The sequence below is a fragment of the Sturnus vulgaris genome, unplaced genomic scaffold (assembly GCF_052056855.1).
Source record: "Sturnus vulgaris isolate bStuVul1 unplaced genomic scaffold, bStuVul1.hap1 Scaffold_796, whole genome shotgun sequence".
NCBI classification, from domain to species: Eukaryota; Metazoa; Chordata; class Aves; order Passeriformes; family Sturnidae; genus Sturnus; species Sturnus vulgaris.
Genome location: NW_028276693.1, coordinates 8,337 through 35,302, shown reverse-complemented (window position 1 = coordinate 35,302; position 26,966 = coordinate 8,337). Strand labels below are relative to the sequence as shown.

The window sequence follows — 26,966 nt, the reverse complement described above, 5'->3', positions numbered from 1 at the left end:
TCGGGGGGGTGAAATCAGCTGAAATCCAGGTAACTCTGTCAAGTGCCCCCCAGGGACATCGGCGGGGCTGGGGGATGAGGGTTTGAAACAGCAAATTCTTTGGAATATACACCTGTCCCTGTGCCGATGCTGCTGAGCTTCCTGCCACAGTATATCCCCACTCCATGAGGCGCTGTGAGGTTATGGCAGTGGGAATTGAGCAGGGAATTCGGGGCTATGGGCATAATTCACGGGAGCTAGCAAAGCTGACAGCGAACCCCAAATCGGGGCACAGCACAGAGAACAATCTGTGTGCTGCCCTGTCAGCTCAAGCTCCTGGGCTGGGAAGTATTGGGAGTTAAATGTATGGAATTACACAAATCACAGCAACTGGCATCACCCAGAGGGACAATCCAAGGCCCAAACAATTCCTCCACAGTCCACTCTGGGAAAAACACCCTGTGCCTGCCAGGAGCTCTGACCCTGCTTTTCCTACCAGCTCCTGAGCAGTGTCAGGGCCACCACGACGCCTTTAAAATCCAGATAAACCCCAAATCCTACACAGTGAATAATCCAAAGAAAGTACTGAATTGTTGTCATTAAAAGCTCAAAACTCATTAAGAATTCTATGACAACAGTGTAATGGACTCCCAGGAACCTCATGAATGCTCTCGGTTTCATTTTTGTGTATTTTTACTCCCTCATTTGGCAGCTTGTAAAACTTATCCTGGAATTCAGAGGTCAAGCAGGATCGACTTTGGATTGACCTTCACCTCTGTTCCCACTTTGTGCAAACACAACTCGTGCCCAGGTGGGTGAACTCATCACCTCAGCTTTTCACTCCAGAGTATCCCCTCCTTATTTCCCTGTAGATGAACTCAGATCCACTCCTCACCTCCACTGGTCATCCAAGCGTCCATTCTGTTCCCCACAGGCCCTGGTGGCCCCAGGGAGCTCCCTTGGCCTTTCTCCTGCCCCTCTGCAGCCCGAGGTCGCTACACAAACAGTTCTTGTGTCCCCTCTAAATGACCCCGGGTTTTCTGCTCAATGAATGGCATGACCCGTGCCCACTGCTCATGATTCACCCAACCAAAATCAAGAGCAAATGTTGCTTGGGCTTTAAGAACTTGAAATAACTCTGAAGCAAAAGAAATCACCTTTTTCTCCTGGTTTTTATTTTTATTTTTTCATTTAAGATGCTGGACTTGCCTCTGTGGATGTGTGCTGAGCTCTCACTGCAGGGGACTGTCAGGCCTGAATGGCTGTGAGTTCGTGTTCTTCTCAGTAGGGAATCAGAAATTATTCTTAGACCATAGAATTGTTTTCTGAAACCTTTCCCCTTTCCTCTTTGTGCCTTTGAATTTTTCAGCTGTTCCCTGTTGTCACTTCCCCTGCCTGACTTCTGTGCAGCTCCTAGCTGGGAAAAACTGGGAAAACTTAGGGGGTACAGAGGTGGAATTTTTGGCTGGATTTTTCTAACATTTCTAATTTTGCTGAACTTATTTCCCCAGTGAGAAGAGCACGAACTCACAGCCATGCAGGCCTGACAGTCACTGCGGGAAATCTGACACAGTATTAATAAGTAACCTTTCCTGAGAGCAGTCACCACCCCAGTCCTCCAGCCTTGTCAAATGTTTGCAATGAATGGACCCAAGTTCTAATCCTTAATCTAAATTTATGTCAGCTTTTGTTAGAAAGATACCGGACAGTAAATCATACAAGAGAATTTAAAAATTGCACAAAGAATAACAGGCCCAGACCAAACCCAACCGCCCCCATCAGTGCTCCACCCCAATTTTGGGAGAAACAGTGATACAGTTTATAAATACTCTCCTTCCACACTATTCAGTCCTTCACCGCACATCCCCAGAGAGGAGTCCCTCAGACCTTGCTCCCCTGAACACCAGGAGAGCTGGAGTTTCACCCAGATCCCACATTCCCATGGCAGTTAATCCCAGCAGGGAGGCAAAGAGGAACCCTGCATCCTCTGACATAGCCCACAGCACGGGCAGCACCAGGAGCCCTCCAGGCTCAGACCTCTGGTGCTGAAGCCTCTGGGCTTTGGCTGATCAAACACCACAGCTCTTGGCAAAGATGCCAGGAGAGTCGTGATTCTTCCTGTCCTGAAAGAGAGGAGGAAAAGAAAATTAAGTCGACTGCAGAAGGATTCCAGCTCTCAACTTCTGCTCTGATTCCTCACTCTGGGGTTTTATCCATGACAAGTGACACCAATTCAGAGTGCCCTTTTCCAGCATTTTTATTCCTAACTATTTCAGACATTAAAAGGATGCTCATTTCTCTTATTGTATTCTTTGCTTAATTTTATTAGAGGCATTTTCATCCCAGACCCCACTTGTCAGTTCTTCAATCCTTTAGCACTGGACTTGGCACAAAGGGATACCCGTGGTGCTGCATCACAAGAAATCCCAAAGAGAAACCCCTTCCAAACCTGACGGAGAAAGCTTTCAAGGCACTCCAGAACACAGACAGCTTTTCCTGCCTTGTCAGGCCACACCAATTCTGTCCCATCCACCTGAACTGTGCAGGTGAGGAAAAGGCTTTCCTTGCTCCTCGGGAATCACTGTCTGAGACCACAGATGTCCATCCTGGGCAGCACCTGGAAACAACGTGGGAAAGGCAAAATGAGAGTGTTTTCTATCAGAAAATTACTACTACTAATAAAAATAACAATCAGAACTTCTGGACAAATTTAGTAACATCACTTTGATATGAGAAATACAGGCCATGCCCATCCTTGTAGCCCAGGTGAAAACAGGAAGGAGAACTAGAGGAAAAGCAGAGTCCCTTATTTGATCTCTGGACACAAACTGAGGCCTTTTCCCTGTGAAACCAAACTCACCCTTCCAGGGTTCCTGAGATCAGCTACGAGGAGGCTTTTGGCACTCCAAGAGCAGCTGGGTCACAGCTGGATGCGGCTTGGGTCTGGGAGACACCGTGCTCCTTCTGGAATTATAGCACGCAAATGCCTGCTCCTGGCCCCAGGCCCGGAGATAAAATCTGTGGGGTTTTTCCCTGTGCAACATTGTTCACCCCTCCCAGGTTCCTGAGATCTGCACAGAGGAGGCTTTGGGCACCCCAAAGGCAGCCAGGGTTACAGGTGGGGGCAGCTTGGGGCTGGGAGAAATCCTCATCCATTTGGAATTTTATCAGGCAGAAACCTGGCTGGGTGCACAGGTCTCTGGACACGACCAGTGGCCCTTTCCCCTGTGAAACAAAACTCACCCTGCCAGGCTCCTGAGACCACTTAGGAGGAGGGGTTTGACTCTCCAAGAGCAGTCGCAACGAGAGATGCTCACACAGAAGGCCATGCAGAAGAGGAAACGAGCGCACCCGCAGCCCCCCAAGGCGCGCCCCAACGCCCCAGACCCGGCACCGCCAGCTCGGGCAGTCCCATAAAGCATCCCCCGCCTCCGCAGCGGCGGGACAGGCGGGGCCCGGGGTCCCGAGGAAACCGAGCGTGCCCGGAGGCGCGGCAGGACGGCAGCGCAGCGCCGCCTGGCGGCGGAGCAGGAGAGCAGCGCCGGGCCCCATGGCAGTATCGGTACCCGTGCGCCCCCTGCTGTCCGCGGCGATGCAGCGCCCGATGCCGAGTTCCACGCCCGTGCCGCCGAGGGAGAGGGGCACCGCTGGCTGGGGCCTCCCCGCCGACACGGACAGAAGCCGAAGCAGAAGCCCCGGTGCCATTGGCGGCCCCTACCCAGCGGGCCGGGCTCCGCACGGGCCCGCGGCCCCGCGCGGTATCGGGTCGTCCCGCTCCCGTCTTCGTCGCACCCGGCCCTGCTCCTGGCATGAAGCGCGTCACCGCCCCGCGCCGTCCCGCCCCCCGCGCGTCATCGCGTGCGTTCGGCGGCCCGCCCCGGGGGCGGTGCCGGGGGCGCTACCCGGGGCGGTGCCGGGGCAGTGCCGGGGGCGGCACCGGGGGCGGTGCCGGGGGCGTTCCCGGTCGCCGTGCCGGGGTAGCCCGGGGAGCGGTTCCGGGAGCGGTTCGGGGGGCGGTGCCGATTGCAGTCCCGGTCACTGTCCCCAGTCCCCGTCCCCAGTCCTGGTCCCGGTCCCAGTCCCCGGTTCCGGTCCCCGATCCTGGTCCCAGTCCCAGTTCCCCGTCCCGGAACCCGATCACGGTCCTGGTCCCAGTCCCCAATCCCGGTCCCGGTCCCTGTCTCCAGTCCCCGTCCCCGATCCCGGTTCCGGTCCCTGTCCCAGGTCCCCGTCCGCGATCCCGGTCCCTGTCCCATTTCCCCGTCCCGGTCCCCGATCCCAGTCCCGGTCCACGTCCCCGATCCCGATTTTTCCCCCCCTTTCACACTGATTTTTCCCCCGATTTATCAATGATTTTTTTCCCCATTTTTTTCCCATTTCTCACTGATATTTCCCCCCATTTTTCAGGGATTTTTTTCCCCCATTTCTCACTGATTTTTTTTTCCCATTCTTCATGGAGTTTTCCCCCCGTTTTTCACTGATTTTTCCCCATTTCTCACTGACTTTTCCCCCATTTTTCATGGATTTTTTCCAGATTTATCCCCATTTCCCACTGATTTTTCCCCATTTTTCATGGATTTTTCCCCCCCCCGTTTCTTACTTATGTTTTTCCCCGATTTCTCATTGATTCCCCCCCCCCCCCCCCCCCCCATTTCGCACTGATTTTTTACCCATTTTTCCCCATTTCTCACTGATTTCTTTCGCCATTTTTCATGGAATTTCCCCACCCATTTCTCACTGATTTTTCCCCCATTTCTCACGGATTTTTTCCCCACTTTCCCCCATTTCTCACTGATTTTTTCCCCCATTCTTCAGGGATTTTTTTCCCCATTTCTCACTGATTTTTTCCCCATTTCTCAATTAACTTTTCCCCACTTTTCCCCGTTGCTCACTGATTTGTTCTCCCATTTTTCATGGATTTTTTTCCCCATTTCTCACTGATTTTTCCCCCCCATTCTTCATGATTTACAGGATACTCTATCGTGAATGGAAAGCAATTAAAGGAAGGGGGGAGGTTACCAGCCACCTGGTCAGCTCAGACAGCAGAGCTGCACACGCTTGTGAGAGCCTGTGAATTATAGCAGGACAAGACATTAAATATATTTACTGATTCTAAATATGCATATGCGGTAATACATGCATTTGGAAAACTATGGGAAAAAAAGAGGTTTATTAAGCTGCAGAAGAAAGAAGAAAATAATTGGTTTACAAGGGATGGCAAGCAGTGGATACCAAAAGCTCTAGCCTTACAATTGTTAAAACAACTTCATTAAAGGAGTCGTTCTGTGCCTTCTTTGGGGTGAGGAAAAAAGGCTGAGGGGGGCTCCGACGTGGTTTGGGGCACCCCAAGGTCCCTGGGAGAGGGAGCCGGGCTGCGCTGGAGGAGCAGGTGAGTCGGGCATGGCGGGGGGTCATGGTGGGTGCCAGAACATTGAGAGGGAGGGGTGGGTGTAGAATGCATGAAAAACAGAACCTTAAAAAATAGCTAAATATAGTCTAAAAGGAATGTTTTATTGGCTTGTGTTTGGATAGAGGTAGGGTTTTTTTATAGATACTGTAAATAGAAAAGATAAAGAATAAAAATATAGAAGCAAATATAAGAAACCAATATATAAATATATTACATTACATTATATTATGTTATGAAAATAGAAATATATAAATATTCAGACTTTAAAAGGAATGTTTTATTGGTTTTTATTTGGTTAGAGGAGGGTTTTTTGAAAATAATATAGGCAAAAATATACAAATATGCAAAAATAGATACTGACATAAAATTATTATAACTATATATGCATATATATATGTAAGTATAAATATATAGAAAAAATATAAATATAAAATACATGTATGTAGTATGTAATAGAAATAATTTATCGATTTTAATATGTTCTATTAAATAGTATGTTATAATAGAATGTAAATAGCATCTAGTATATTAATATACTAGTAAAAACTACATGAAATAGTATATAAATATAGAATACACAATATAGACATATAAATCTACAGATATAAATATGAAAACTAAATAGAAAAATATATTCAAATAGAATTTAAAATAATCGAGTTTTTTGTTTCTATTTGGTTAGAGGCAGAGCTTTTAAAGAAATAATATTAAAAACTATGAACCTCCAAATATAGATGGATATAGATAAAATAGAAATAACATTAGTAATATAAATCTATGTATATAATGAATAATAAAATAATATTGTATATATGATAAATAGAATAGCAATTAAATTGAATATATGAAATATGTCTAGATTATGACTAGAAATTAAATATTAAAAAATAGATGATTTATATATATAAAAGGTTTTTTTTTCATTTGGTCAGAGGCAGGGCATTTTTAGTTTGGGTCGGGGTTTTTTTGGGGCGTTCATTGAGAGGATTTTATGACGGGTGGGGACCTCTGGTGCTTGGAACTCTCTCCCTTCTCTGTCTGTCCCTGACAGGGCGGCAGTGCCGGGCTGAGTTGGGCGGCAGTGCTGCCGCCGTGTGGACACAGGCGGGTACTGCACCGTGCCCCTCTCAGGATGGCGGAAGGGCCCGCGGGCCGGGACCCAGCCGTGCGGCAGCGCTCAAGATGGCGGCCTCTCTAGGACCCCGGCGGATAGGCGTTTACATAAAACGCCTGTCCGCGCTCGCCGGCGCCCTCACGCCCGCGGCACCGGGGACCGCGCGGCCGTTGTCGGCACGCTCTGACACTGTCCGGGAAAATTGTCGGCGAGCGGATCGGCGTCGGCGATGTAATCAGGCATCTTATGCCTACACACCGGGGTCCTGATTTTTTCCCGCCCTTTCTGCCGCCATTTTTGGCAGGTCAGCCGGGGTGCCGCCCGAGGCGCCATTTTGAGAGTGCGGACACACTCAAGATGGCGGCCTCTCTAGGACCCCGGCGGATAGGCGTTTACATAAAACGCCTGTCCGCGCCCGCCGGCGCCCTCACGCCCGCGGCACCGCGGACCGCGCGGCCGTTGTCGGCACGCTCTGAAACATCCGGGAAAATTGTCGGCGAGCGGATCGGCGTCGGCGATGTAATCAGGCATCTTATGCCTACACACCGGGGTCCTGATTTTTTCCCGCCCTTTCTGCCGCCATTTTTGGCAGGTCAGCCGGGGTGCCGCCCGAGGCGCCATTTTGAGAGTGCGGACACACTCAAGATGGCGGCCTCTCTAGGACCCCGGCGGATAGGCGTTTACATAAAACGCCTGCCCGCGCCCGCCGGCGCCCTCACGCCCGCGGCACCGCGGACCGCGCGGCCGTTGTCGGCACGCTCTGAAACATCCGGGAAAATTGTCGGCGAGCGGATCGGCGTCGGCGATGTAATCAGGCATCTATGCCTACACACCGGGGTCCTGATTTTTTCCCGCCCTTTCTGCCGCCATTTTTGGCAGGTCAGGCGGGGTGCCGCCCGAGGCGCCATTTTGAGAGTGCGGACACACTCAAGATGGCGGCCTCTCTAGGACCCCGGCGGATAGGCGTTTACATAAAACGCCTGCCCGCGCCCGCCGGCGCCCTCACGCCCGCGGCACCGCGGACCGCGCGGCCGTTGTCGGCACGCTCTGAAACATCCGGGAAAATTGTCGGCGAGCGGATCGGCGTCGGCGATGTAATCAGGCATCTTATGCCTACACACTGGGGTCCTGATTTTTTCCCGCCCTTTCTGCCGCCATTTTTGGCAGGTCAGCCGGGGTGCCGCCCGAGGCGCCATTTTGAGAGTCCCGACACGCTCAAGATGGCGGCCTCTCTAGGACCCCGGCGGATAGGCGTTTACATAAAACGCCTGCCCGCGTTCGCCGGCATAAAAATAAATATGCATAAATATAAACATAGACATAAACATGCACAAACGTTAACCTGCATAGATATAAACATAAACATAAACATAAACATAAACATAAACATAAACATAAACATAAACATAAACATAAACATAAACATAAACATGCAAAACAATAATAATAAATATAAATATAAATAGAAATAGAAATACAAACATTAATAAAATCAGTGAGAAAGGGGGTAAAATCAGTGAGAAATGGGGGGGAAAAACCATGAAAAATGATGGAAAAATCAGAGAGAAATGGGGGAAAAATCGGTGAGGAATGGGGAAAAAGATCAACGAAAAATTGGGAAAAATCAGTCAGAAGTGGGGGATAAAAATCAGTGAGAAATGGGGGGAAAAGTCGGTGAGAAATGGGGAAAAAATCAGTGATTAATGGGCGGGAAAATGCATGAAAAATGGGGGGAATAATTCAGAGAGAAATGGGGGCAAATATCAGTGAGAAATGGGGGGGAAAATCAGGAAATATCCATGAAAATTGGGGGAAACATCCATGAAAAATGGCGGAAAAAATCAATGAAAAATGGCGGAAAAAATCAGTGAGAAATGGGGAAAAATGGGGAAAAAGGAGTGATAAATGGGGGAAAAAATCAGTGAGAAATGGGGAAAAATGGGGAAAAAATCCACGAAAAATGGGGGGAAAAATCCATGAAAAATCAACGGAAAAATCAGTGAGAAATGGGGAAAACATCATGGTGAAATGGGGCAAAAATCAGAGAGAAATGGGGAAAAATCATTGAAAAATGGGGGATAAAAATCAGTGAGAAATGGGGGGAAAATGGGGAAAAACATCAGTGAGAAATGGGGAAAAAAATCTTTGGTAAATTGGGGCAAAAATCATTGAGAAATGGGGAAAATAATCAGTGAGAAATGGGGAAAATTTGGGAAAAATCCAGGAAAATTGCGGGAAAAAATGCTTGAAAAATTGGGGAAAAAATCCGAGAGAAAATCCCCGGGAATCCCCGGGAAAAACCCCCCGGAATCCCCGAGAAAATCCCCCGGAATTCCCCGGGAAAATCCCCCCGGAATCCCCTGGAAAATCCCCCTGAATTCCCCGAGAAACTCATCCCGGAATCCCCGTGATAATCCGTCCGCTATCCCCGAGAAAATCCCCCAGGAATCCCCCAGAAAATCTCCCCGAAATCCCCGGGATAATCTCCCCGGAATCCCCGAGAAAATCCCTCGGAATTCCCCGGGAAAATCCTCCCGGAATCCAAGAGAAAATCCTCCCGGAATCCACGAGAAAATCCGCCCGGAATCCCCGGGAAAATCCTCCAGAAATCCCCGAGAAAATCCCCCGGAGTCCCCGGAAAATCAACCGGAATCGCCGGGAAAATCCCCCCAGAATCCCCGAGAAAATCCCCCGGAATTCCCCTAGAAAATCCCCCGGACTCCCCGAGAAATTTCCCCCGGAATCCCCAGGAAAATAGCCCCCGGAATCCGCGAGAAAATCCCCCCGGAATCCACGCGAAAATCCCCAGAAATCCCTGTGAAAGCCCCCCCGGAATCCCCAAGAAAATCTCCCGGAATCCCCGAGAAAATTCGCCCGTAATACTCGGAAAATATGCCCGGAATCCCCTGGAAAAACCCCCCGGAATCCCCTGGATAATCCCCCCGGAATCCCCGATAAAATCCCCCTGGAATCTCCAGGAAAATGCCCCGGGAATACGCGAGAAAATCCCCCCGGAATCCCCTGGAAAATCCCCCCTGAATCCCGAGAAAAACCCCCCTGAATCCCCGAGAAAATCCCCCCGGATTCCCCTGAAAATCCCTCGGAATCCCCGGGCAAATCTCCCGGACTCCCCGAGAAAATCCCCCCGGAATTCCCCGGGAAAATCCCCCCGGAATCCCCGAGAAAATCCCCTAGAATTCCCCGGGATAATCCCCCCGGAATCCCGAGAAAATCCCCCCGCAATCGCCGAGAAAATCCCCCCGGAATCATCCCCTGGAATTCCCCGGGAAAATCATCCCGGAATCCCGAGAATATCCCCCGGTATCGCCGAGAAAACCCCCCGGAATCCCCGGGAAAATCCCTCCGGACTCCCCGAAAAAATCCCCCGGAATCCCCGAGAAAATCCCCCGGAATTTCCCGGGAAAATCACCCCGGAATCCCCGAGAAAATTCTCCGAAATACTCGGCAAAATCCCCCAGGAATCCACGGAAAATTCCCCGGAATCCAGGAGAAAATACCCCGGAATCCCCATGAAAATCCCCCGGAATCTCCGAGAAAATCCCCCGGAATCCCGCGAATATCCCCCCGGAATTCCCGGGAAAATCCCCATGAATTCCCCGGGAAAATAATCTCGGAATCCCCGAGAAAATCTCCCCGGAATCACCGAGATAATGGCCCCGGAATACCCGAGAACATCCCCCGGAATTGCCCGAGAAAATCATCCCGTAATCCCCGAGGAAATCCCCCCGGAACACTCGGGAAAATCCCCCCGGAATTCCTCGTAAAATCACCCCGGATACCCCGGGAAAATCCCTCCGGACTCCCCGAAAAATTCCCCCCGGAATACTCGGGAAAATCCCCCCGGAATCCCCGAGAAAATCCACCCGGAATCCCCTGAAAATCCACCGGGAATTCCCGGGAAATTCCTCGCTGAAACCCCTGGAAAATCCCCCCGGAATCCCGGAGAAAATCCCCCCGGAATTCCCCGGGAATATCCCTCGGAATCCCCGGGAAAATCCCCCCGGACTCCCCGAAAAAATCCCCCCGGAATACTCGGGAAAATCCCCCCGGAATACTCGGGAAAATCCTCCCGGAATTCCCGAGAAAATCCCCGGAATTCCCTGAGAAAATCGCCCCGGAATCCCAGTGAAAATCCCCCCGGAATCCCCGGGAAAATCCCCCAGGAATCCCCTGGAAAATCCCCCAGGTATCCCCGATAAAATCCCCCTGGAATCCCTGGAAAATCCCCCTGGAATCGCGGGGAAAAAGCCCCCCGCATTTCCCGGGAAAAATCCCCCCGGAATCCCCGATAAAATCTCCCCGGAATCCCTGAGAAAATCCCCCCGGAATCCGCGAGAAAATATGCCCAGAATCCCCGATAAAATCCCCCCGGATCCCCGGGAATATCCCCCAGGAATCCCCGATAAAATCCCCCCGGAATCCCCAGAAATTCCCCCCGGAATCCCCGACAAAATCCCCCCGGAATTCCCGACAAAATCCTCCCGGAATCCCCGGAAAATCCCCCCGGAATCCCCGGAAAATCCCCGCGGAATTCCGGTCCATTTCTGTAGGAGAATAGTTTGTAAGGATAGTGCAGAAGGCACTAGTTGCCAACGAGTTACAGCTGTAGTGATTAGCAAGGAGTGGAAACAGCCTTGCCTGCCCAGTGAGGCTGGTTGTTATAAAAGCGTGGGTCAGCTGGCTGCCAGTTTCACTAAGCACAGCTCCAGCTGGAGGTGCAGAGCCTGCTGCAGTGTGGCTGGAGCCTGCTGGCTGTGCTGCGAGGAGGAAGGGACACGTGGCCGTGCAAGGGATGGACAAGGTGAGAGGATGCTGTGTGTGGGACAGACAGGCTCAGGTGGCTGGGGAAGGGACAGGCTGGGGTTTAGCCAGTCGTACAGAGGAGAGGAGGAGTCGGTGCTGTGTGGAGCTGCCTGTGAGAAAAGGAGTCAGAGTTGCCTCAAAGAAATCTGTGGAGAGAAGGCATGAAAAGTGTGTAATGAAAGACTAATGTTGGTGCCTGTCATGTCTGTCTTGATATAATTGCTACACGTTTTCTCGGAATGCTTGAATTTAGACATAAAATGAAAACTTTATTGTAAGAAAGGAATGCATTTCTCACCAAAGTGGTGTAGGGTGGGGGATCACAACTCACAGATGGCCTGGAAGCGGAACGGCCACAGGGGTTACTGTAACTGGGCCTCCAGTACCAAAGCCCCAGTGGGTTTAAAGGCTAGAGCTGGGCTGGGATTAGCACGGGCTCTGCAGCTGGGCTCATGCACAGGTCTGTCAGCACTCCTACCCGAGGACAGTCCCTCACCTAGGGAGAGGTTCTAGGCTGGAGATGAGGCTGAGTTTGGGAAGGGTGCTGAGGACATGGTTAGGGAGGGATGTAAATGCATATCAAAAGACTTAATTTTGAGGGGTGGCAAGCATTAGCTATAAAACAGTAAGTATTTACAGCTAAAGGCTGGAGGTGGGGGCTGTCTGAGGAGGACAGGACTGTTTAAGGCTGAAGTTGAAGAGAAACCTTGGTGAAGCTTTGCGTTAGAAACGGCCTCACCTGCCAAATCAGATTTTTGTCTTCAGGATTGCATGAGTGAGGATGCCACAGCCAAGGAAAAGGTTCAGGTTTGGGAGGCAAAGGCGAGTTAGGCAGGGCTGCAGGGCTGGGGCTTGGCTGTTTCCATACTGCTCAGGGCAGCAAAGGGTAGCTGGCTCACTGGGCCTTGGATCTAGAACTCTTTCTGGAACAAGGTGGAGAGCTGAGGTTCATGCAAGGAAGGGGCCAGGAATTCTTTGTCTGACTGGAAAATGCCAGAGGGGCAGTGTGTGACTCGGATAGGATGATATGTTCGTCTGGCGAGAGTCACAAAAGAATATTTTGGTTACTGATAACTGGGCAGCTCAGAAGTTACTACTTGACTTAGTTGCTGCTCCCATCTGTTGCACACATAAACAGAGCAAAGCAGACGAATTCTCTCGGAGCCTGAGGTCTTTGACTGGCCCTCCAAAAATGCTGCCCGCTAAAAAACAGACGTGGGGGAGGAAAGTTGTCAGATACAATAGAGCAAGAAAAGGCCACGGGCTTCAAAGTGCCCTCCAGCAGACCATGGAAGTGACGTGTCTGGAAGTGAAACCAGCAGTCTGCTTCCCCAGCCTCCTGGAAGCCTCTAACAGCTACACAGGCAGTGAGGGGAGAGAACAATTCAACCTAAAAATAATTTTCAGTAGCGTTCTGCACTGCTGTTAAAAATACTGCAACCAGGGAATGTGGTGTGGTGATAACTATTAGGCCTGTAAGTCTGGTAACTGGGCTTTTAGCTCAAACATCTCGGTATGGCTACTTTGAGCCTTGTAAAAGCTGCGTTAAGTCCAATTTCTTGGGTAGTTCTACTAGCTCTAGCCTTGCTTTTCATCCCCTCAGTAACAAAGCAACTCCCTCTCGAGAATGTTATTTACTTTCCATATGATGTGCCTACCAATTTCTGGAATTGCAAATGTCTTTGGATACATGCGTAAATTTAAGTTTCAAGAAAGCTGTCAAGCTAAACAAAGGCTTGCCATAATGCAGAAGAAAATGTTTATGGAAGAACTGAGAGGTCCCTACCTGGGCATAGAATTTGCTATACGAAGGTGTGTTCCAAACGGATCTGCCATCTAAACAAGCAGAAAAATAGTTGGAATGTAGTGAGTTCAATTGAACTATTGCTAGAAATAGGAATTATTAGCAGAGCTTGGAGCATGATATCACTAGCAGCAGTAAGACGCTTTTAGCTTGCTTCTCATCAATTACTTGTAAAAAGCATTTGTACCTAGTGTGTAGCAATTAATATTTCCCCATTTTCTTCCCCCCGCCCCCCAGTCTCAGGTACTCCTTTTATTTTACCCTTTTCTGTCTTGTAACATCACCTTCCTTTATTTTATTCTATCTTCTGTTCTCAGAACATCGCAGCATCCTCTGTCAATGTGAAAGCATTTGTTCATCCTGTCTTGGAATGGCTGTCAATGTTGCCCTCTTCTGGATCACTTTTTTTTTTTTTTTTTTTTTTAACAATATGTTGCTAAATGTCAGGAAAATTAATCCACAAACACCAGCGGTTTATGTCCAAAAAGGAAACAGAGGAGTCCTTTTTGCTTTATTCGAATAAAGGGAGAGGCCATGGGACATTCCCCTGGGATCTCTCAAATTTTGGAGGACGCAGCCTCCTTTTATCCTATTTTCCCGGCCGCATTTCCCTCTCTCTTTTCCCATTGGCTGAGGTACTTGAGAGGCACAGACTTCCCGGAACGCCTGATACCTGAAATTCCCTCTAATGTATAACCCTCCCTTTTAATTTTTAATTCTTATAGAATTCATAGCTTCCCCCCGTTGCTTCTTTCATCTTTCGATATCCAATTTCATTTATCAGCAGCCCTGCAGTTTGTTTGTAAAGGCAACTATCTCTTTCCATTCATCAATCAGTGGAATCCATCCCATTGTTTCTTTTATCTCTCAGTGCTAGCCTTATCTACAGGCTGATCCACAGCTCATTTGTAAAGACAAATTCAACATTCCTCTCAGCTAATAAATGAGAAGTTAGCTGAAAAAAGTAAAAACTGGATTTTTTTTCCGGTGTGTGTCGGACAATACAGTGGAGAGAATTTGCGGGAGGATGATCGAGGTTATCCTATTATAATATCGTTCTCGGACATTTTACTATTTTAGATCATCAGTTGTATTCTGAAAGAAATCTATTTTAATGATATGTGTACGTTTGCACGAAGTTATAGTTAAATATAGCTTGCGGCTGGGCTCTTTAATGAATAGGGGTATTTTTGGTTTTAATTCAATATTTTATGCTTGTGGTGTGTAGTGTGCTGATTATTTTTTAATGTTATTTACTACGTGCGCTTTTGTTTTTGAGTGAAGGTAACTTTCTGGATGGCTTTGTATTTGAGGCAGAATGAATTGAAGTAGGTTTTTAAAACTGATTTTTCATATGTACGATGGGGAGTTTAGTAGGGCAGCTCTGATGGTGGGGGCTTGGTTGTTAATTTTATCAGACGGCTTTTGTTAGATACAGCTTTTAATTCTGGAAAGTTTTTTTTTCTAATGTCGTGCTTTGAAGGTGGTTTTCGAGGATGTATGGTATAGCTTTATTTTGTTTGTAGATGGTGTATGATAAGGGCTATGGTCTATTTATCTAATGCCATGTTTTTTCATTCAGGTGTTGATAAGGGAGTTCTTGAATGGCGTTTTGTGTTGTTTTGTTTTTGGTGGGGCGTTGTTTTTAAAGGATACCTTGATAAGGTTTGCCGATGGCGTTCTAGCCTGTAGCATAAGGCATAGGGTAGTTTTTGAATTATTTTGTGGTGGCTTTGATTCTTGCCAGTATGTAGTGTTTGTTTGAGGTAATGCTGTGTAGCTAATTTCTGTTTTCTTATTAATATTAGAATTGGAGTGTTGTAGTATATGGGCTGTTATTATATCCTAGGGTTCTATTTATTTGGTTTGATTGTTTTCTAGTTATGGATAATTTTTCTCAAAAAAACCATTTTCAGGATTTCAGGCGTGACACAAAAGAACGCTCAGATTGCTGGAAGGGAAACGTGTGCCCAGATTGTCTCGAAGCAGTGCTGCTGTCGGTTCTCGTTCAGTTGTGTCTTCTGAAAATGAGACTGTTGTATTCATTGCGCTGTGCTAAACACTTGTCATTCTCCCAATGCCAGGAAACAGATGAAGCTTGAAGAAAGAGGAAGGAATTTGGAAGCGTACAAACAAGCTGAGAAGAGGTTCAGAGATCAGGGTGCTCACTGGCAGCAGGGGCTGGGGTTAGGGCTGAGCAGGAGCAAAGCCGAGCACATCAACCTCACCTCGTGTTTTCTCGGGGGCTTTATGGCCCTGGCAAGAGAGAGATGTTCACTGATGAGTCCCAGGCCGAGCCGTGAGCACAGCATGTTGTGTTGGAGCTGGGGGTTTTTTTTTGAGACGTTCAGCAGCCACACTCTCTAGTCAAGAGTCCTGAGGTTTGTTGCTGCTCCACTTTCATCCTCATATCAGCTTCCAGCCCTTTTCTTCTCTCTGTCCAGTGTGTCTTTTGTGTTCCTTTCTTGTCCTGTGTGCTCCCCATCCCATTCCCGTTCCCTACGGAGGGGGAGGGTGTGGAGACTGGGGGCTCCGACGTGGTTTGGGGCACCCCAAGGTCCCTGGGAAAGGGAGCCGGGCTGCGCTGGAGGAGCAGGTGAGTCGGGCATGGGGGGGGGGGGGGGGGGGTCATGGTGGGTGCCAGAACATTGAGAGGGAGGGGTGGGTGTAGAATGCATGAAAAACAGAACCATAAAAAATACCTAAATATAGTCTAAAAGGAATGTTTAAATGCTTTTTATTTGGGTAGAGGCACGGTTTTTATAGCTAATATAAAAATAAAATATAAAGAATAGAAATAGATTGGTATACATGTAAAATATAATGAAATATAAGTAGCAAATATCTATGAAAAATCTAGTGTATAACAGAAATAATGCAAATATAAGAATATGTATAAATATAAAATAGAGCTATGAGAATGGTAATAAGAATGGGGTAAAACATCAGTGAGAAATGGAAAAAAACCACATGAAAAATGGTGGGAAAATCAGTGAGAAATGGAGAAAAATCAGTGAAAAACGGGGGGGGGAATCTTTGAAAAATGGGGAAAAAAATCCGTGAGAAATGGGGAAAAAAAATCCATGAAAAATGGGGGAATAAATCAGTGAGAAACGGGGAAAAGTGGGGGAAAAAATAATTGAGAAATGGGGAAAAAATCAGTGAGAAATGGGGGAAAAAATCCGTGACGAATGGCGGGAAAAGTCATTAAGAAATGGGGGAAAAATCAGTGAGAAACAGGGAAAAAAATCAATGAGAAATGGGGGAAAATTTGGGACAAAATCAGCGAGAAATGGGGGAAAAAGCAGTGGTAAATGGGGGAAAAGTCGATGAAAAATGGGGGAATATTCAGTGAGAAATGGGGGGGCGGGGGGGGGAAATCAGTGAGAAATGGGGAAAAAATCCATGGAAAACAGGCAAACAATCATGGGCAATGGCGGGAACAGAGCGAGCTGTTGTCGCTCGTGCTGTGGTGGCCGATGCTGTGGGGAAAAAATAAGTGAAAAATGGGGGCAATAATCAGTGATAAATGGGGAGAAAATCAGTGATTAATGGGCGGAAAAATGCATGAAAAATGGAAGGAAAAATTCAGAGAGAAATGGGGGCAAATATCAGTGATAAATGGGGAAAAAAATCAGTGATTAATGGGGGGAAAAATGCATGGAAAATGGGGGGAAAATTCAGAGAGAAATGGGGGCAAAAATCAGTGAGCAATGGGGGGGAAAATCGGGAAATATCCATGGAAAAATGGGGGGAAAAAATCAGTAAGAAATGGGGGAAAAAATCAGTGAGAAATGGGGGAAACATCATGGTGAAATGGGGAAAAAAAATCTTTGATAATATGGGAAACAAATCATTGAGAAATGGGGGAAAAAAATCAGTGAGAAATGGGGAAAATATGGGAAAAAATCCACGAAAATTGCGGGAAAAAAATGCATGAAAAATTGGGGAAAAATCAGTAAGAAATGGGGGAAAAAATCCATGAAAAATGGCGGGAAAAATCAGATCGGCGATCGATAGCTAATGCGTGCCTATGGATTAGATCGGCGATCGATTGATCACGACTACCGATCGATTATATCGGCGCTCGATTGCTAATGCCTGCCGATCGATTAGATCGGCGATCGATTGATCGCGCCTGCCGATCGATTAGATCGGCGATCGATTGATCGCGCCTGCCGATCGATTAGATCGGCGCTCGATTGCTAATGCCTGCCGATCGATTAGATCGGCGATCGATTGATCGCGCCTGCCGATCGATTAGATCGGCGATCGATTGGTAATGCCTGCCGATCGATTAGATCGGCGCTCGATTGCTAATGCCTGCCGATCGATTAGATCGGCGATCGATTGATCGCGCCTGCCGATCGATTAGATCGGCGATCGATTGATCGCGCCTGCCGATCGATTAGATCGGCGATCGATTGGTAATGCCTGCCGATCGATTAGATCGGCGCTCGATTGCTAATGCCTGCCGATCGATTAGATCGGCGATCGATTGATCGCGCCTGCCGATCGATTAGATCGGCGATCGATTGATCGCGCCCGCCGATCGATTAGATCGGCGATCGATTGCTAATGCCTGCCGATCGATTAGATCGGCGATCGATTGATCGCGCCTGCCGATCGATTAGATCGGCGATCGATTGCTAATGCCTGCCGATCGATTAGATCGGCGATCGATTGATCGAGCCTGCCGATCGATTAGATCGGCGCTCGATTGATGGCGCCTGCCGATCGATTAGATCGGCGATCGATTGCTAATGCCTGCCGATCGATTAGATCGGCGATCGATTGGTAATGCCTGCCGATCGATTAGATCGGCGCTCGATTGCTAATGCCTGCCGATCGATTAGATCGGCGATCGATTGATCGCGCCTGCCGATTCGATTAGATCGGCGATCGATTGATCGCGCCTGCCGATCGATTAGATCGGCGCTCGATTGCTAATGCCTGCCGATCGATTAGATCGGCGATCGATTGATCGCGCCTGCCGATCGATTAGATCGGCGATCGATTGATCGCGCCTGCCGATCGATTAGATCGGCGCTCGATTGCTAATGCCTGCCGATCGATTAGATCGGCGATCGATTGATCGCGCCTGCCGATCGATTAGATCGGCGATCGATTGCTAATGCCTGCCGATCGATTAGATCGGCGCTCGATTGCTAATGCCTGCCGATCGATTAGATCGGCGATCGATTGATCGCGCCTGCCGATCGATTAGATCGGCGATCGCTTTCCAATGCCTGCCGATCGATTGCTAATGCACACTATTTGCACACTCCTTGCACACCCTTTGCACTCGTACAGAGGCAGGAGGTTTCTCAGTTCTGGTCGGGGTTTTTTGGGCGTTCATTCCGGGGGATTTCCTCAAGGATTGGGACACTCCTTGATTCCATCCCTTGCCTGTCTCCCAAGCGCCACCCTGTGGGCAGAGCGCGGTACTGCGCGCCTGCCTCTCCCAAGATGGCGGCTCGGGTGTCGCTCCCCGACCTTCTAACTCTGGCTGCAAAAGGAGGGGGGCACAGCAAGGAGCCCGCTCGCTCTAGTGGGATGCCTGCGCACGACGCCGACACCGATCACTCGCTCTAGTGGGATGCCTGCGCACGACGCCGACACCGATCCCACGGGTGCGATTTTCGGCGGCGTTTCCAATCGTGCGGACATCTCCTTCAGCCCGCTTCGGCCCGGGGAAGAGGGGCGGGGCCGCCAGCGATGGTCCCGGCGCAGCCCGGGCAGGCTCGGGGCGGAGCCGGGGCTTGGCGAGGCGGGGCACGGAGGTCCCGGGGACGGGACCGGGCGGGGCCGGGGCGGTGCTTTAGGGGCGGTCCCCAGTGGTCCCGGGCGGCACCGGGGGCGGGGCCGGGTGATCCCGGAGCGGTACCGAGCTGTGCTGGGGACGGTGCTGCAGGGGCGGTGCCGGGCCCGCCTCAGGGTGATTGAATGCCCAGAAATCGCCTCCTCTGCCCCGTGCTCACAGTGAGCTGCGGGCTGCAGCGTGCTGTCGGAGCTCCGCACACAGCACGGATTTGGGCTTCCCCTCCTCTCAAACCCTCTCCCCCTTCTTCCTCCTCCTCCTCTTCCTCTTTGTCCTCTGTCACTGCTGAGGCTCTGGAAAGAACTGAAATTCTGCAGGGAGAGATGTCCTCTCGTGGCCCCAGGGACTGCCTCGGCACGGGCCACGAGCGCCTCCGGCCCCTGCCTTCTCCTGCTTGAAAAGATCACCTGGAGCCCGAGCTCGGGGGGGTGAAATCAGCTGAAATCCAGGTAACTCTGTCAAGTGCCCCCCAGGGACATCGGCGGGGCTGGGGGATGAGGGTTTGAAACAGCAAATTCTTTGGAATATACACCTGTCCCTGTGCCGATGCTGCTGAGCTTCCTGCCACAGTATATCCCCACTCCATGAGGCGCTGTGAGGTTATGGCAGTGGGAATTGAGCAGGGAATTCGGGGCTATGGGCATAATTCACGGGAGCTAGCAAAGCTGACAGCGAACCCCAAATCGGGGCACAGCACAGAGAACAATCTGTGTGCTGCCCTGTCAGCTCAAGCTCCTGGGCTGGGAAGTATTGGGAGTTAAATGTATGGAATTACACAAATCACAGCAACTGGCATCACCCAGAGGGACAATCCAAGGCCCAAACAATTCCTCCACAGTCCACTCTGGGAAAAACACCCTGTGCCTGCCAGGAGCTCTGACCCTGCTTTTCCTACCAGCTCCTGAGCAGTGTCAGGGCCACCACGACGCCTTTAAAATCCAGATAAACCCCAAATCCTACACAGTGAATAATCCAAAGAAAGTACTGAATTGTTGTCATTAAAAGCTCAAAACTCATTAAGAATTCTATGACAACAGTGTAATGGACTCCCAGGAACCTCATGAATGCTCTCGGTTTCATTTTTGTGTATTTTTACTCCCTCATTTGGCAGCTTGTAAAACTTATCCTGGAATTCAGAGGTCAAGCAGGATCGACTTTGGATTGACCTTCACCTCTGTTCCCACTTTGTGCAAACACAACTCGTGCCCAGGTGGGTGAACTCATCACCTCAGCTTTTCACTCCAGAGTATCCCCTCCTTATTTCCCTGTAGATGAACTCAGATCCACTCCTCACCTCCACTGGTCATCCAAGCGTCCATTCTGTTCCCCACAGGCCCTGGTGGCCCCAGGGAGCTCCCTTGGCCTTTCTCCTGCCCCTCTGCAGCCCGAGGTCGCTACACAAACAGTTCTTGTGTCCCCTCTAAATGACCCCGGGTTTTCTGCTCAATGAATGGCATGACCCGTGCCCACTGCTCATGATTCACCCAACCAAAATCAAGAGCAAATGTTGCTTGGGCTTTAAGAACTTGAAATAACTCTGAAGCAAAAGAAATCACCTTTTTCTCCTGGTTTTTATTTTTATTTTTTCATTTAAGATGCTGGACTTGCCTCTGTGGATGTGTGCTGAGCTCTCACTGCAGGGGACTGTCAGGCCTGAATGGCTGTGAGTTCGTGTTCTTCTCAGTAGGGAATCAGAAATTATTCTTAGACCATAGAATTGTTTTCTGAAACCTTTCCCCTTTCCTCTTTGTGCCTTTGAATTTTTCAGCTGTTCCCTGTTGTCACTTCCCCTGCCTGACTTCTGTGCAGCTCCTAGCTGGGAAAAACTGGGAAAACTTAGGGGGTACAGAGGTGGAATTTTTGGCTGGATTTTTCTAACATTTCTAATTTTGCTGAACTTATTTCCCCAGTGAGAAGAGCACGAACTCACAGCCATGCAGGCCTGACAGTCACTGCGGGAAATCTGACACAGTATTAATAAGTAACCTTTCCTGAGAGCAGTCACCACCCCAGTCCTCCAGCCTTGTCAAATGTTTGCAATGAATGGACCCAAGTTCTAATCCTTAATCTAAATTTATGTCAGCTTTTGTTAGAAAGATACCGGACAGTAAATCATACAAGAGAATTTAAAAATTGCACAAAGAATAACAGGCCCAGACCAAACCCAACCGCCCCCATCAGTGCTCCACCCCAATTTTGGGAGAAACAGTGATACAGTTTATAAATACTCTCCTTCCACACTATTCAGTCCTTCACCGCACATCCCCAGAGAGGAGTCCCTCAGACCTTGCTCCCCTGAACACCAGGAGAGCTGGAGTTTCACCCAGATCCCACATTCCCATGGCAGTTAATCCCAGCAGGGAGGCAAAGAGGAACCCTGCATCCTCTGACATAGCCCACAGCACGGGCAGCACCAGGAGCCCTCCAGGCTCAGACCTCTGGTGCTGAAGCCTCTGGGCTTTGGCTGATCAAACACCACAGCTCTTGGCAAAGATGCCAGGAGAGTCGTGATTCTTCCTGTCCTGAAAGAGAGGAGGAAAAGAAAATTAAGTCGACTGCAGAAGGATTCCAGCTCTCAACTTCTGCTCTGATTCCTCACTCTGGGGTTTTATCCATGACAAGTGACACCAATTCAGAGTGCCCTTTTCCAGCATTTTTATTCCTAACTATTTCAGACATTAAAAGGATGCTCATTTCTCTTATTGTATTCTTTGCTTAATTTTATTAGAGGCATTTTCATCCCAGACCCCACTTGTCAGTTCTTCAATCCTTTAGCACTGGACTTGGCACAAAGGGATACCCGTGGTGCTGCATCACAAGAAATCCCAAAGAGAAACCCCTTCCAAACCTGACGGAGAAAGCTTTCAAGGCACTCCAGAACACAGACAGCTTTTCCTGCCTTGTCAGGCCACACCAATTCTGTCCCATCCACCTGAACTGTGCAGGTGAGGAAAAGGCTTTCCTTGCTCCTCGGGAATCACTGTCTGAGACCACAGATGTCCATCCTGGGCAGCACCTGGAAACAACGTGGGAAAGGCAAAATGAGAGTGTTTTCTATCAGAAAATTACTACTACTAATAAAAATAACAATCAAGAACTTCTGGACAAATTTAGTAACATCACTTTGATATGAGAAATACAGGCCATGCCCATCCTTGTAGCCCAGGTGGAAAACAGGAAGGAGAACTAGAGGAAAAGCAGAGTCCCTTATTTGATCTCTGGACACAAACTGAGGCCTTTTCCCTGTGAAACCAAACTCACCCTTCCAGGGTTCCTGAGATCAGCTACGAGGAGGCTTTTGGCACTCCAAGAGCAGCTGGGTCACAGCTGGATGCGGCTTGGGTCTGGGAGACACCGTGCTCCTTCTGGAATTATAGCACGCAAATGCCTGCTCCTGGCCCCAGGCCCGGAGATAAAATCTGTGGGGTTTTTTCCCTGTGCAACATTTGTTCACCCCTCCCAGGTTCCTGAGATCTGCACAGAGGAGGCTTTGGGCACCCCAAAGGCAGCCAGGGTTACAGGTGGGGGCAGCTTGGGGGCTGGGAGAAATCCTCATCCATTTGGAATTTTATCAGGCAGAAACCTGGCTGGGTGCACAGGTCTCTGGACACGACCAGTGGCCCTTTCCCCTGTGAAACAAAACTCACCCTGCCAGGCTCCTGAGACCACTTAGGAGGAGGGGTTTGACTCTCCAAGAGCAGTCGCAACGAGAGATGCTCACACAGAAGGCCATGCAGAAGAGGAAACGAGCGCACCCGCAGCCCCCCAAGGGCGCGCCCCCAACGCCCCAGACCCGGGCACCGCCAGCTCGGGCAGTCCCATAAAGCATCCCCCGCCTCCGCAGCGGCGGGACAGGCGGGGCCCGGGGTCCCGAGGAAACCGAGCGTGCCCGGAGGCGCGGCAGGACGGCAGCGCAGCGCCGCCTGGCGGCGGAGCAGGAGAGCAGCGCCGGGCCCCATGGCAGTATCGGTACCCGTGCGCCCCCCTGCTGTCCGCGGCGATGCAGCGCCCGATGCCGAGTTCCACGCCCGTGCCGCCGAGGGGAGAGGGGCACCGCTGGCTGGGGCCTCCCCGCCGACACGGACAGAAGCCGAAGCAGAAGCCCCGGTGCCATTGGCGGCCCCTACCCAGCGGGCCGGGCTCCGCACGGGCCCGCGGCCCCGCGCGGTATCGGGTCGTCCCGCTCCCGTCTTCGTCGCACCCGGCCCTGCTCCTGGCATGAAGCGCGTCACCGCCCCCGCGCCGTCCCGCCCCCCGCGCGTCATCGCGTGCGTTCGGCGGCCCGCCCCGGGGGAGGGCGCTACCCGGGGCGGTGCCGGGGCAGTGCCGGGGGCGGCACCGGGGGCGGTGCCGGGGGCGTTCCCGGTCGCCGTGCCGGGGTAGCCCGGGGAGCGGTTCCGGGAGCGGTTCGGGGGGCGGTGCCGATTGCAGTCCCGGTCACTGTCCCCAGTCCCCGTCCCCAGTCCTGGTCCCGGTCCCAGTCCCCCGGTTCCGGTCCCCGATCCTGGTCCCAGTCCCAGTTCCCCGTCCCGGAACCCGATCACGGTCCTGGTCCCAGTCCCCAATCCCGGTCCCGGTCCCTGTCTCCAGTCCCCGTCCCCGATCCCGGTTCCGGTCCCTGTCCCAGGTCCCCGTCCGCGATCCCGGTCCCTGTCCCATTTCCCCGTCCCGGTCCCCGATCCCAGTCCCGGTCCACGTCCCCGATCCCGATTTTTCCCCCCCTTTCACACTGATTTTTCCCCCGATTTATCAATGATTTTTTTCCCCATTTTTTTCCCATTTCTCACTGATATTTCCCCCCATTTTTCAGGGATTTTTTTCCCCCATTTCTCACTGATTTTTTTTTCCCATTCTTCATGGAGTTTTCCCCCCGTTTTTCACTGATTTTTCCCCATTTCTCACTGACTTTTCCCCCATTTTTCATGGATTTTTTCCAGATTTATCCCCATTTCCCACTGATTTTTCCCCATTTTTCATGGATTTTTCCCCCCCCCGTTTCTTACTTATGTTTTTCCCCGATTTCTCATTGATTCCCCCCCCCCCCCCCCCCCCCATTTCGCACTGATTTTTTACCCATTTTTCCCCATTTCTCACTGATTTCTTTCGCCATTTTTCATGGAATTTCCCCACCCATTTCTCACTGATTTTTCCCCCATTTCTCACGGATTTTTTCCCCACTTTCCCCCATTTCTCACTGATTTTTTCCCCCATTCTTCAGGGATTTTTTTCCCCATTTCTCACTGATTTTTTCCCCATTTCTCAATTAACTTTTCCCCACTTTTCCCCGTTGCTCACTGATTTGTTCTCCCATTTTTCATGGATTTTTTTCCCCATTTCTCACTGATTTTTCCCCCCCATTCTTCATGATTTACAGGATACTCTATCGTGAATGGAAAGCAATTAAAGGAAGGGGGAGGTTACCAGCCACCTGGTCAGCTCAGACAGCAGAGCTGCACACGCTTGTGAGAGCCTGTGAATTATAGCAGGACAAGACATTAAATATATTTACTGATTCTAAATATGCATATGCGGTAATACATGCATTTGGAAAACTATGGGGAAAAAAAGAGGTTTATTAAGCTGCAGAAGAAAGAAGAAAATAATTGGTTTACAAGGGATGGCAAGCAGTGGATACCAAAAGCTCTAGCCTTACAATTGTTAAAACAACTTCATTAAAGGAGTCGTTCTGTGCCTTCTTTGGGGTGAGGAAAAAAGGCTGAGGGGGGCTCCGACGTGGTTTGGGGCACCCCAAGGTCCCTGGGAGAGGGAGCCGGGCTGCGCTGGAGGAGCAGGTGAGTCGGGCATGGCGGGGGGTCATGGTGGGTGCCAGAACATTGAGAGGGAGGGGTGGGTGTAGAATGCATGAAAAACAGAACCTTAAAAAATAGCTAAATATAGTCTAAAAGGAATGTTTTATTGGCTTGTGTTTGGATAGAGGTAGGGTTTTTTTATAGATACTGTAAATAGAAAAGATAAAGAATAAAAATATAGAAGCAAATATAAGAAACCAATATATAAATATATTACATTACATTATATTATGTTATGAAAATAGAAATATATAAATATTCAGACTTTAAAAGGAATGTTTTATTGGTTTTTATTTGGTTAGAGGAGGGTTTTTTGAAAATAATATAGGCAAAAATATACAAATATGCAAAAATAGATACTGACATAAAATTATTATAACTATATATGCATATATATATGTAAGTATAAATATATAGAAAAAATATAAATATAAAATACATGTATGTAGTATGTAATAGAAATAATTTATCGATTTTAATATGTTCTATTAAATAGTATGTTATAATAGAATGTAAATAGCATCTAGTATATTAATATACTAGTAAAAACTACATGAAATAGTATATAAATATAGAATACACAATATAGACATATAAATCTACAGATATAAATATGAAAACTAAATAGAAAAATATATTCAAATAGAATTTAAAATAATCGAGTTTTTTGTTTCTATTTGGTTAGAGGCAGAGCTTTTAAAGAAATAATATTAAAAACTATGAACCTCCAAATATAGATGGATATAGATAAAATAGAAATAACATTAGTAATATAAATCTATGTATATAATGAATAATAAAATAATATTGTATATATGATAAATAGAATAGCAATTAAATTGAATATATGAAATATGTCTAGATTATGACTAGAAATTAAATATTAAAAAATAGATGATTTATATATATAAAAGGTTTTTTTTTCATTTGGTCAGAGGCAGGGCATTTTTAGTTTGGGTCGGGGTTTTTTTGGGGCGTTCATTGAGAGGATTTTATGACGGGTGGGGACTCTGGTGCTTGGAACTCTCTCCCTTCTCTGTCTGTCCCTGACAGGGCGGCAGTGCCGGGCTGAGTTGGGCGGCAGTGCTGCCGCCGTGTGGACACAGGCGGGTACTGCACCGTGCCCCTCTCAGGATGGCGGAAGGGCCCGCGGGCCGGGACCCAGCCGTGCGGCAGCGCTCAAGATGGCGGCCTCTCTAGGACCCCGGCGGATAGGCGTTTACATAAAACGCCTGTCCGCGCTCGCCGGCGCCCTCACGCCCGCGGCACCGGGGACCGCGCGGCCGTTGTCGGCACGCTCTGACACGTCCGGGAAAATTGTCGGCGAGCGGATCGGCGTCGGCGATGTAATCAGGCATCTTATGCCTACACACCGGGGTCCTGATTTTTTCCCGCCCTTTCTGCCGCCATTTTTGGCAGGTCAGCCGGGGTGCCGCCCGAGGCGCCATTTTGAGAGTGCGGACACACTCAAGATGGCGGCCTCTCTAGGACCCCGGCGGATAGGCGTTTACATAAAACGCCTGTCCGCGCCCGCCGGCGCCCTCACGCCCGCGGCACCGCGGACCGCGCGGCCGTTGTCGGCACGCTCTGAAACATCCGGGAAAATTGTCGGCGAGCGGATCGGCGTCGGCGATGTAATCAGGCATCTTATGCCTACACACCGGGGTCCTGATTTTTTCCCGCCCTTTCTGCCGCCATTTTTGGCAGGTCAGCCGGGGTGCCGCCCGAGGCGCCATTTTGAGAGTGCGGACACACTCAAGATGGCGGCCTCTCTAGGACCCCGGCGGATAGGCGTTTACATAAAACGCCTGCCCGCGCCCGCCGGCGCCCTCACGCCCGCGGCACCGCGGACCGCGCGGCCGTTGTCGGCACGCTCTGAAACATCCGGGAAAATTGTCGGCGAGCGGATCGGCGTCGGCGATGTAATCAGGCATCTTATGCCTACACACCGGGGTCCTGATTTTTTCCCGCCCTTTCTGCCGCCATTTTTGGCAGGTCAGGCGGGGTGCCGCCCGAGGCGCCATTTTGAGAGTGCGGACACACTCAAGATGGCGGCCTCTCTAGGACCCCGGCGGATAGGCGTTTACATAAAACGCCTGCCCGCGCCCGCCGGCGCCCTCACGCCCGCGGCACCGCGGACCGCGCGGCCGTTGTCGGCACGCTCTGAAACATCCGGGAAAATTGTCGGCGAGCGGATCGGCGTC

The 26,966-nt window shown here is 49.8% G+C and overlaps 2 long non-coding RNA genes across 2 annotated transcripts; both read right to left on the bottom strand.

The window, feature by feature from the left end:
• Positions 1 to 1,132: 1,132 nt before the first annotated feature.
• Positions 1,133 to 3,867, bottom strand: LOC148217501 (uncharacterized). Its single transcript, XR_015801037.1, has 2 exons — positions 3,698 to 3,867; positions 1,133 to 2,596 (listed from the first exon to the last, which is right to left on the bottom strand). It is a non-coding gene; the product is annotated as an uncharacterized LOC148217501 (long non-coding RNA).
• A 16,637-nt stretch (positions 3,868 to 20,504) lies between these two features.
• On the bottom strand, positions 20,505 to 23,246 carry LOC148217500 (uncharacterized). The gene is made up of 2 exons (XR_015801036.1): positions 23,080 to 23,246; positions 20,505 to 21,968 (listed from the first exon to the last, which is right to left on the bottom strand). It is a non-coding gene; the product is annotated as an uncharacterized LOC148217500 (long non-coding RNA).
• Between the last annotated feature and the right edge of the window lie 3,720 nt (positions 23,247 to 26,966).